Source organism: Rhamphochromis longiceps, linkage group LG1, assembly GCF_057381845.1.
Source record: "Rhamphochromis longiceps isolate RC_006_pf linkage group LG1, R_longiceps_female_GT1.1, whole genome shotgun sequence".
NCBI classification, from domain to species: domain Eukaryota; kingdom Metazoa; phylum Chordata; class Actinopteri; order Cichliformes; family Cichlidae; genus Rhamphochromis; species Rhamphochromis longiceps.
The window spans coordinates 3159758-3171310 of record NC_140557.1 but is presented as its reverse complement, the minus strand read 5'-3'; the positions used below and the strand labels follow the sequence as shown (position 1 = coordinate 3171310).

The 11553-nt window shown below is 41.0% G+C and overlaps 2 long non-coding RNA genes across 2 annotated transcripts; one reads left to right on the top strand and one right to left on the bottom strand.

Annotated features, from left to right (window-relative positions):
- Positions 1–3230: 3230 nt before the first annotated feature.
- Positions 3231–11552, top strand: LOC146678112 (uncharacterized). The gene is made up of 3 exons (XR_014911710.1): positions 3231–3602; positions 8311–8470; positions 9535–11552. It is a non-coding gene; the product is annotated as an uncharacterized LOC146678112 (long non-coding RNA).
- LOC146678113 (uncharacterized) lies at positions 5680–7871 on the bottom strand. Its single transcript, XR_014911704.1, has 2 exons — positions 6831–7871; positions 5680–6448 (listed from the first exon to the last, which is right to left on the bottom strand). It is a non-coding gene; the product is annotated as an uncharacterized LOC146678113 (long non-coding RNA).
- Position 11553: the final 1 nt, after the last annotated feature.

Here is an 11553-nt window from a genome sequence, read left to right as displayed (position 1 = left end):
TGGCTCTGCAGGCGTTCACCTGAGTTTGAAGGAATTGCTGTTGCCTTTGTTTTGGATTTTGGCATGCTGCTTATGTTGAATGCTTAAAATGAGTGGATCACAGGCTGCATCTGTTGTTGGATAAACTGAAATTGGATAAGATTAAGGAGTATGCTAGAAGAGAGAATAAAGCGATCAGCAAAGAAGGCACCCACGGCTGTGGCCAAACAGACTGCAACAGATCGGTCTCAGAAGGAGCACCCAACAAACTCCAATGCCACCTTCCTCCGCAAGCCTGCACAGGAAGACCCTAATAAGCTTAACCAAGCCCGTCAGAATGCACAGCACACAGAGTCCCTGCATCCATCCATCCCCAAGGAGTTCCAGCTAGACCTGGATATGATTGAGATGGACCAGGGTAGAGTGTGCGAGCTGCCGGACCTTGTCCAACACAAGCTGGATGAGCTGCTGGAGCCCATCATGATCCCTGAACCCAAGATGCGTTCGGTCTCGCCACACTTTGATGAACTGCACAACAGCACGGCTTCCACCATCAACTTTGTCATCTCTCAGGTTGCGAGTGGTGACATCAACACCAGCATCCAGGCGCTGGCACAGATTGATGAGGTACTGCGACAGGAGGACAAAGCGGAAGTGATGTCGGGACACATTGATCAGTTTCTTATTGCAACCATCATGCAGCTGAGGCTGTGCTTTGAGCCTGGCGTGTGAGGTGGATCATCAGGGGTGCAAAGCCTCACAGATGATGTAATGCAGTGGGTCCCTCAGTCTGTCCTCACTCTGGACACTTGCAGGTGTCACACATAGAAATCAAATGTGTGATAAGCTGCAGGATTCAAACACAAGTGTGACTTATAAATACATGTTCATACTTTTATTCCACAATCAGAGAGAAAGAAACAGAGAGAGAGTGCAGGACAGACAGACAGGTGGCAGTCTCAGGTGTACACACTGCTACAAAACAGCACCAGAGAAGGAGGATTTAGTGTTTGTGTCATTACGAGTGCTAAACAAGAAGAGTTCCCAGATGGTACAGTGGACACACGTGTGACTCCTGTGATTAAAGCATCTTTCTTTCAGCTTAAGGAGTGAACCGTCAGCTGACTGACATGACTGACTTTAATTACGCATAAAATCATCACATTCTCTGTAAGATTAAAGTCAGCTATTGAACGGCGAATATTTTGAAGTGAAGGCTTCAAAACCAAGTTAGTACAAACGTCGCTAATGTCACATAACTTTCCCGACATGTTGCCAACAGTAATGTTTTAATGTTCTTCATTATAAAAACATTTGCGCATAAATAAGTGACATAATATTCAGTACTTACTTCTGGAAGTTTACTCTTCGTCCGCTCCGCTTCCGCCGTTTTTTTTTCGGCAAAATTATCCAAACCACCGCCGCGCTATGAAGTCTGGGATATGTTGGGCCATGAAGGCTACACAGACCCATCCTTAAAATTCAGGGAAATTAAGGACGCATTTGAGGGCCGCATTTCGAGCACCCTTTGAATTGGGACAGTCTTTGTCGTGTCGCTGTGACATAATCGGCCTTAAAATGCGGCCTTTAAGGCTGCAGACCCCAAATCCGGTCATTGGTACTTCCTGGCTTGTGTAGTTACTAGGTAACAAAAGCTCAACACTGCCCCTAGCGTCCTGGAGCACTTCCGTTGTGTTTTGGATTTTGTACGTGTTTTGGAGTTTGCGCGTGTTTTGGGGTTTGCACGTGTTTTGGATTTTGCACGTGTTTTGTATTTTGCACGTGTTTTGTATTTTGCACGTGTTTTGTATTTTGCATGTGTTTTGTATTTTGCACGTGTTTTGTATTTTGCATGTGTTTTGTATTTTGCATGTGTTTTGGAGTTTGCACGTGTTTTGGATTTTGTACGTGTTTTGGATTTTGCATGTGTTTTGTATTTTGTAAGTGTTTTGGAGTTTGCACGTTGTTATGGATAGGCGTAGCTTTGGGTCACGTGGTGTCTGTAATAGTGATTGCTATATCACCTGTTCACGGCCCGAGGGAAATTTTGTGAATGAGTGGGTGATGGGGGAAGTCGACTTTTGCTGACCGCTCAAGCTTAGAATGTTTTTGTTCACTGTTTTCTACGGATTTTAAGGATTTAACAACAAATAAAGGAGTTTTAACTTGGAACTTTGACTAACGTTTTAAACAGCGGGCGCGTCAACATTATTCCCCTATTCAGCTGCTCGGCGACTCAAAGGCTTGACAGTCGCCAATATTTGTCAGCAAAAAGCGCGACGGCAATGGAGCGTCCCGCAATCAGCGCTGAATAAACGCCGACGCGAGCCCACACACCGCCACCACTACACTAGTGATGGGTCGTTCGCGAACGAAATGGCTCTTAGAGCCGGCTCTTTGACGTGAACGACGCGAGCCGGCTCCTTATCGCGAGCCGGCTCCTTATCGCGAGCCGTCACGTGGGTTTTTTTTTTTTTCTTTCTCTCAGCCTCTCTCTCGCACTTTTTTCCCGCTTCACTCTGCACGCGAGCCTTGTGCTTTACGCTGGGCAGAGGGGGGAGGGGCGGTAGTTACACTCAGTAGCACAGGAACAGAGCCAGAGAGAGAGAAAGAGATAAAGGATTGAGAAAGTTTATTCATGCAGGTCCATATGACAGAGAATATGCATGTTCTTTTAGTTTTCATATTATTATAATTTATATTTAATTGTGTTGTGGTTTGCAGTGTTTTGTGTTCTTTTCACTTTTAATTTGTGAAAGGAAAAAGCTGAAATTTAAATAGTTAAAACTTGAAATGTGAATAGTTGATTTTTGTATTATATGATTTATTTATTACATTTTATGTGGAGTGAATAAATAAAAGTATATTTACGGTGGCCCCTAGAGACAAAGCACATACAAACTTCAAATCACGTACGAACTCTGAAGCATGTACAAACTCCAAAACACGTAAAAACACGTACAAACTCCAAAACACGTAAAAACACGTACAAACTCCGAAGCACGTAAAAACTCAGAAGCATATAAAAACTCAGAAGCATATAAAAACTCAAAACACGTACAAAAGACAACAGAAGTGCTCCAGGATGCTGGGCGCAGTGTTGAGCGTTTGTTATCTTGTGGCTACACAAGCCAGCAAGTACCAACGACCGGATTTGGTGTGTGGTAATAACAGGTAAATGAACTTTTTTTTAAATTATTTGAATATATATATGAGTGCCTGTGTATAAATACACAAACAATACACACATGCTTTCAATTGTGTAATTTAAGTGATCTAGTAGCTCTGCTTTGGAAGTTCAGTTCATGCTAGAAATGTGTTTTGGAGTTTGTACGTGTTTTGTCTCTAGGGGCCACCGCATATATTTATATATAAACATATATAAATAAAACCACTTGTTTTTATGTTAGTAATTCCTTTTGTGCATAATTTTATATTATTGTTAATAATAAATTAATTAAAGCAACAAAACAACCTGAAGAGCCGGTTCGGAGCCGAAAGAGCCGGCTCTTTTTAGTGAGCCGAACCGAAAGAGCCGGCTCTCTAAAAAGAGCCGGAAATCCCATCACTACACTACACCCATAAAATCGGCTAGTCTGACAGATAAGGAGAAGACGACGGTGGTATGTAAACTGTGTTTTTGTGCTGCGTATTGTTTGTTTGAACGCAGTTTGGATTCTGACCATACGAAGATGTTTTTGTGACACGCCCACCGCTACGTTTGCTATTCGGTTTGGTGTGTGTGTGTGCTGTGGCTCTGCAGGCGTTCACCTGAGTTTGAAGGAATTGCTGTTGCCTTTGTTTTGGATTTTGGCATGCTGCTTATGTTGAATGCTTAAAATGAGTGGATCACAGGCTGCATCTGTTGTTGGATAAACTGAAATTGGATAAGATTAAGGAGTATGCTAGAAGAGAGAATAAAGCGATCAGCAAAGAAGGCACCCACAGCTGTGGCCAAACAGACTGCAACAGATCGGTCTCAGAAGGAGCACCCAACAAACTCCAATGCCACCTTCCTCCCACTATCTGTTAAACTGTTTAAATGGAGTGTGAGGCAGACATGCTAAAACAGTGACCTAAAAGCATTACCAATAAACAATGGGATCAATACATAAATGAAAGAAATGCAGCTGATAAAAAAGCCATAAACTACTTTCATTTGTTTAGTGGTGATTGCCAGTTTAGTTGGGGTTTTTTTGAGACACAGAGAGTGAGAGATCCTGTCCTACATTACTTTAAAAAAGAAGATATTTTCAGAGCTGTTGATATATGAAGCTCTGAGCATTGAGTGTTGCATTGTGAGAGTTTCAGTAAAAAGCCTGCAAATTATTGCATTTATACTGGAGAGCAAAGAAAAATTAAATTCTACTTGTACTATGGAAAATCAGTTTCATAAAAGCTACATAAACAGAGCTAAAGAAGACTGCGTTTGTAAAACTAGCGGTAACGTGTGAGAATTATAAGTTATAAGACTGTTTCTGCTATCGATACAATTTGTGTTGTTAATCCTAAATGATTCACGGTGACAACATCATAAGAACAAGGTCATTTTACTCCACACACACACACATTTGGAAAATCACATAGTTTGACCATAAAAATTCCCAGAATAATTAGTATTTGAGATTGCTGAAGCAACATCACTAAAGAAAAATATCCTTGCATGTCACTTTCGTTTAAAAATATAAAAAATGTGAAGGTTTTTTTTTGTAAAACATAAAAACAACAAAACTTAAGACCTTAAGAATCTCCTTATGAATGTTGTGAATATCTAGATCATTGGTGTTTGGATTTGAGGGTCAACAGGGCGAACACTGAGGCTGGGTATTAGAAATACAACATGGCAACATGAGACATGTTAACTCTGAGAACACTAACATCTAGATTAAGGTGTGAGAGGTAAATACATAACAGAAGCTAAAAAGGAGTTGCTTGTCTCTAGTTAAAATAAATTGAAAATAAACTGATTTGAACACGTTTGATGCATTATACAAAAAAAGGTTCATGATATAGTTCACATGATCTAAGCAAGAGTGACTCGGAATCTCAAATGTTAAAGTACACTTACTGATTGTACTTTTACTACATGAGCTAATGTAGATGCTCTAAAAGCACGCTGGCTGAAAAAGAACCACACGTTTGGAGAAACTGTGCTGTAACTTCTCATACTGTGAAGTTTTCTGACAAAAGTGAATTGAAAACTTATGCTGTACAGTTTACTAAGGGGTCCTTTGCTGGGCCATGTGCAATTACACAAAAGAACAAGTTAAATTTCACCATAACACTGACTGGAGAAAAGCCAAATTGGGATTCTAATTGACATTACAACTGAAATCAGTGCTGTGATAGTTAGTTTAAGATCACAACCTGATTTAAAACACAGTCTAACATCAACATTCTTGCCCCTGAAAATAGGTCAGGGTGGCCGAAAAATGTACTTTAAAAATGAGATTTTCTTTTTGTTTCATTGGAACAGTAAAGTACCATTACAAAGAAATGAGTACACCTTTGTAGTTAAACCGGGTTTGGAGTTTTTCATGTTTTACATACAGACTTTCTCATTTAAACCATGGTGACTTAAAAGTTTAGCAGCAAGACACTTGTTTCCTTTGTTCCATCAAACATTTCTTTCAGCCATCTGTGTTTATCAGAGCGATATGTGACTAATTTTTTATTGAATCACCAGAAAGTACACAAATACAAGATTAAATATTTTATTTATTTATCAAAGATACATAATTACACATTGATACAATGAATAAGGTGTCTATAAAAATTACACATGGTGTAAGAAAAACATTATAACATACAAATAAGTGTTTTAAGATAATCTGACATACTTTAAAAGCATAAGAATAAAAGTTTTTTTTTTAAAAAAATCATGTTCTTTGATGATCACATTACATGTATCACATTTTTTAAAGCATAACGTAGGGTGTTCACAAAAACAGTTTTATGATTACTTTTTCCACAGTGCTTGTATGCCTCTTGCAAAACTATGTACTTATCACCATATGACATAATAACTCACGATTATGCAAGACCAGCCATGAAATGTCCGTCGCTTCATTACAATCATTTGTCCCCGCTGCTGCCCTCAGACCCAGTCTGTGGGGTAAAATTGCTTTTTTGGTGGTTCATAAAAAATATCTCAAAAAGCGATGTTAGTGAGGGGACCAGAAACACTGGGTTGCAGAGCAGTTGGTAAGGACTTGTATATTTCTGGAGAGTCTGCAAAAGCTGTCTTGCTCATGCTCCTGATTGGATATGTGGAGCCCGGCTCTGATATCTCACTGGTGGCAGCTAAAGGTAGGCATGCCTTGGAGGCGGAGTTGGTCTCGGGCGCAATCTTTCAAACGAGCCTCACGGCATTTCAGGCAACCTCAGGCCGGAAACAACATCCGGTCACTCGCGGTCAAAATCCACGCAGAGCTGGTGTTTCGCAGGGATCAGGTTAACACATCTGGGTCTAAAAATATAAAGAAAAACAAAAAGAGTTTTAAAACACGCAAACTAGCAAAATATCAAAGGAGCATAACATAACAATAACAAGATGATATGAGATACCCGATGAGGCCATGATAGGTGATGTAGACATGTAATGTATAAACTTTTACGGGAGTTAAAAGTGGAGCTTATATATATTTTAAAGTGTATTGTACGTGGGATAGGCTCCAGCGCACCGCGCGAGCCTGAGAAAAGGATAAGTGGAGGCGAATGGATGGATGGATGGTGTATTGTACCTGTTACAAACCATTGTGATATTTATTTATTTTTTTAAATGAAAGGATTGACAGAATGGTAAAAAGGAAAATGCAAAAATGTAGTTAGAGAGGAAGATTAACACTTACCGAATGATATGCGGATAAGGAAAGAGACGCAAGTTGCTGTTGAAATCGGCCGCTCCCTATGCGAACTCGCAAGCAGTCTGAGCGGCGCCAGTTGTTGATACGTCTGAAGTCAGATCTCTTCTGGGGTTCGAAGATAGTCTTAACATCAGCGGGAGATCGTAAAATCAGAGCTGGAGCGGATTGGCTAACCGGGGTGCGAAGGGAGCGGTGCAAGGGTTATGTGATTGGCAGCGGGGCGCAGTGAGGCGGAGTTGGTCTAAGGGGGGAATTTTCAAACGAGGTAAGCAGCGCATTCGGGACCAGAGCGGGGAGCGAACAAGCAGGAAAAAATTGTGCTCTGGAAGCTGTTGCGGGTCGGTGCGATTAAGAGCGAGGTAGAACTTAGACTCTGCGTAGAATTTTAGAGGTAGCTAGCAAGAGGCAAGTTTTTGAAGAAAAAAGAGTAAGGAGCTTTCCCAATGTTTTTGGATTATAGCGCTTTTTTTTGGGGAATAGAGGGGTAGCTAACAAGTTATTCTAGGGGTTTTGGAGAAATCGCGGAGAAATTTTTAAAAGGAGTTTTGGCTTTGTTTGGCTGAGCATGAAGGGAGCCGCGGGGCGCTGAATTTGAGAAAAAAGACTAAGGATTTTTTCAGGATTTTCCCTGTTATCGAATATAAGGTTTTGGGAATAGAGGGGGTACCCTAACAAGTTATTGTAGGGTTTTGGAGAAATAGCGGAGGGTTTTTTAAGGAGTTTTCCCTGCTTATGTATCTAAGGAGGGTTAGGGGATCGCGAATTTTTTCTGAGTATGAGTTTTATTCTAAATCTACAAATGCATATAAATCTAAATAAAGTTTTCCCCCAAGGCATGCAGCATGTGTTTGTGGCCATACTGAACGTTACAAAAGCACAAGTTTAACTAAACAATTTTAATATGGTTTAATACATTTTTAAACACATGAGCACGGAGCCCGAGAGAGCACGGTCCGGAGACACGGGCGCACCCCGCGCGCCCAGACACACAGCCTCGGGCGCGCGCACACACACACACTGACCCGCCACCAGATGGCGTTTTTTGAGCATAAAAAAAAAATAAAAATAAAAATTTAATTGCTTAAAGAAATAAAAGAATGCTATTTTGATATATAAGAAACTTTCTAAATAATCAATTATATTTTTATGAATATCATATTTTTATGAATATCATATTTTTATGAATATCATATTTTTATTATTTAATTACTTCCTACTTCCGGAGCTCATGAATAATTTAATTAGGGGATAATTTAATTAGGGGTCATAAATCAATTAAGGGGGTCATAAATCACTGCGTTTGACGAAAGGGGTATAATATCACTCTCTTTTGACACCTAACTCTTTCTCAGTCAATTAGCATCAATATTATAGAGCCTAATTACTGTGTAGCTGTGCTTGCTTTCTTTTAGGTGTGACTGATGGTACTACTGTCAGTAAAATTATTGTCCTTGCGTGTCCTAAGGTTTCTGTTGTGGCAGAGATCAGAGGGAGCACTGTTGATGAAGCCACAAGAAGAATGATGGCCTTCATTATGGACAATGCTCTTTCCAGGCAATATAACTTCGTTGGGTGCCATGGAAAGCGGGAATTTCGAGGGCTTAAAGTTTTTGAAGTGCTATATGGTAAGTTCATTAGTTGTAAGATATTTTGTTGATGTTTGAATAACGGATGCTCACTACAGCTGCAGTCATTCAGAATCAACTTTTCTCTCCACCATTGTGAGCGGCTAGCTTCGCAATAACAGAAGTTTGACTTGATTGACGCGGGAATGTTCCCAGTTAGCCTAGCAGTCAGCAAGGAGGCTTCAGCGGTGCATTATGGGATCTGTAGTTTGTATATTATTAGCGCCTCATATCGCCGGGCCATGCATAACAATAATAGTACATCTATATAAAATGATCTTGCGGGCCGGATATAAATGTATGCCGGGCCGGATGTGGCCCGCAGGCCTTGACTTTGACACGTGGTTTAGATAGACTGTACAAATTGTGGAGATGAAACCATCAGCTCATGTTGTTCTGGAGGTTGGTGGCTGCTGGCAGGAATGACCACGTTTCTTTCTGGCTTGTAGCATACTTGAAGAAGTCTCTCACTAAACAGTTTTTTGGTTGCTCACAGAATGTGAATAAGCTCCAGGAACTCCAGAGCCAGCCTCTATTTTTTCCAGTGTAATTAGTAACACACTGATTTATCTGATGGCCCTATTTTTGATTTACATGAAAATTATTGGCGCCCGCCTGGCACACACCTCAAGAAGTGGAATCTGTTTTCTCCTTGGTAGATGTAGCCCTTGTTACATTTTACTATTTTGTTTTGTGTTCATTATGAGGTGCTGTACCATGCAAAAAACTGGTTAACCACTTGCCTGTTCTAAGCTCTGTGCCAATCACTGAGACAGCCCACAACACCAGTTATCATTGTAACTATGTAGACATCTTTTAAACATTTGTCTTAAATGTTTTAAGGTAAAATATTTCACATTAATTTAATTTTTGAGTGCCTACTTGGTAAATCATTTTGTAAATAGCTTTTCTGTTTCCATGAATACTCATGGTCTTCAAAGAGTTCAATGTAGGAGGTCAAACAACTTGAACAGCACAACCTCCAAAACAACTTCAGTACTATCGCAAATCTGATTTTGTTTGTGAAAATGCACTAATTTCTTTTTTTTTTTTATTTCTTTCAGGACCAATGGATTGGTGAATGAGTGAGAAGCTGTGGTTTGCTGCATTTGTTTTTCCTTTAAACTGTATAACATTTATTTGTTATTGTTTTGTGTATACTGTGGACATTTTTGTCAACATGTTCTCCACACAAAAAATGTATTATATAAAAAAGCATACTGTTTTAAAATTTCATAGTAATCAGTATTAATAAAAAAGATAAACTGGCTTTGTTGTACAGGTGATTTAAATTATAGCTTACTTACATTATCCAAAATTCCATCTGGGCAAACACACTTGGGGCCACCATGGAAACTGAGGACAAAAGTAGCTGGGTGCCAGGTGGGTAACCCAAGTGGGCCCCAACCATCAGACCCGCTTCTACCCATCTGGGCCCCATACTCATTTGTTGGCTGGGCCTGATTTGGGGCCCATCCGGGTCCCATCAATAATCCATCTGGGCAAACACATTTGGGGCCACCATGGAAACTGAGGACAAAATTAGCTGGGTCCTAGGTGGGTACCCCAAGTGGGCCCCAAATATCAGATCTGCTTCTACCCATCTGGGCCCCACATATTTTTTTCAACTGGGCCTGATTTGGGGCTTATCTGGGACCAAGCATAAACCCATCTAGGAAAACACATTTGGGGCCACCATGGAAACTGAGGACAAAATTAGCTGGACCCCAGTTGGGTTTCCCAAGTGGGCCCCAAATATTAGCCCTGCTGCTCCCTATTTGGGCCCCACATATGTGTGTTGACTGGGCTTCGGCTAAGTTACGTGACGTTAGTGATATCGCCACTTAACGCGGCTCTTTGGTCGGTTAGTTAGTTTAGGTTTGTGCCGAAGCTGGGTCTGTTTGTCAGTGTGAAGCCAAACGTGCTTTAACGTTTTAGGAAACACCGAGCAGACGGCTCATACTTGCCAACATTCAAAGGGCTGTTGGGGGGGGCAAATATATTTTACAGTGTTTATTTATTCGACAAAATACGTTAAATGTCACCGTTATTATTGGCTGGCCGGAAACAGCGGGGGTGTCCAAATTCAGAGGCTGCTTCCACCTGAGGACCCGCCTTCGCGGTCTAAAGAAAGCCGCGTAGTACGTCACGAGCTCCCTCGGTGGAGTGAAACTGCGTCTGCTCCTTGCTGTCTAAAATATAACCGGGCGCTGGCGTCAATTCTCCACCGTCTCACACTTTGTTTAATCAGTTTTCTGTTTGACGTTTATTCAGCTTTGTGAAAACCCCAGAGGACCCCTCCCGAGGGATTAATAAAGTTACATTTAATCGAATCGAGTAACTTTAATCTCAGCCAAAACGATTTACTCACGAACAAGTAAAACACTGGAAAAGCCAAACAAGAACATTTTGAAGTTATCGAAGTGACTTATATATCCTGTTTAACCCGAGTAGCGAAAGACCGCGGGGGGTTGAAGACGATGTGCCGGGAGTCCGGTGTTCTCGCCGTCTCAGATATTTGAAGTTTACACAGCTACATTCTCGCCTGAAAATAGTTTAAAAGTTTATTTTGTGACCCAGAAAGAGAAATAAGAGTAATATTAAAACTACAAGCTGCCGCCATTGTTGGAAACTGGAATTGGCTGGGCCGCGCTATGAATTCTGCCATATGTTTTTTCAATTTTGTTGTCCGGGTTGAAATTCGGGAGAAATTCGGGAGAATGGTGGCTCCGGGAGGTTTTCAGGAGGGGCTCTGAAATGCGGGATTCTCCCGGAAAAGTCGGGAGGGTTGGCATGTATGAGACGGTTCACCAAATATGTGGCCCGCGAACTGTGGTGAGGACACAGACTCAACCATGCAGTGCTGAAGTTTGTCCTTAAAAGAGCTCTCACCCTGTTTAAACCACTAATGAGAGAGACAGTAGATGGAGAAGTCCTCGGACAACTTTGATAATGCTTTGATTTATCCACAGTACATTTAGTTCAAATATTGTTTCCATCACAGAGGGATTGTGCTGGTTTCAGTGGGGAAAGTATGCAGCTCATTTAAATGTTCAAAGAGCTGTGAAAAGTTGTCCGTTCAT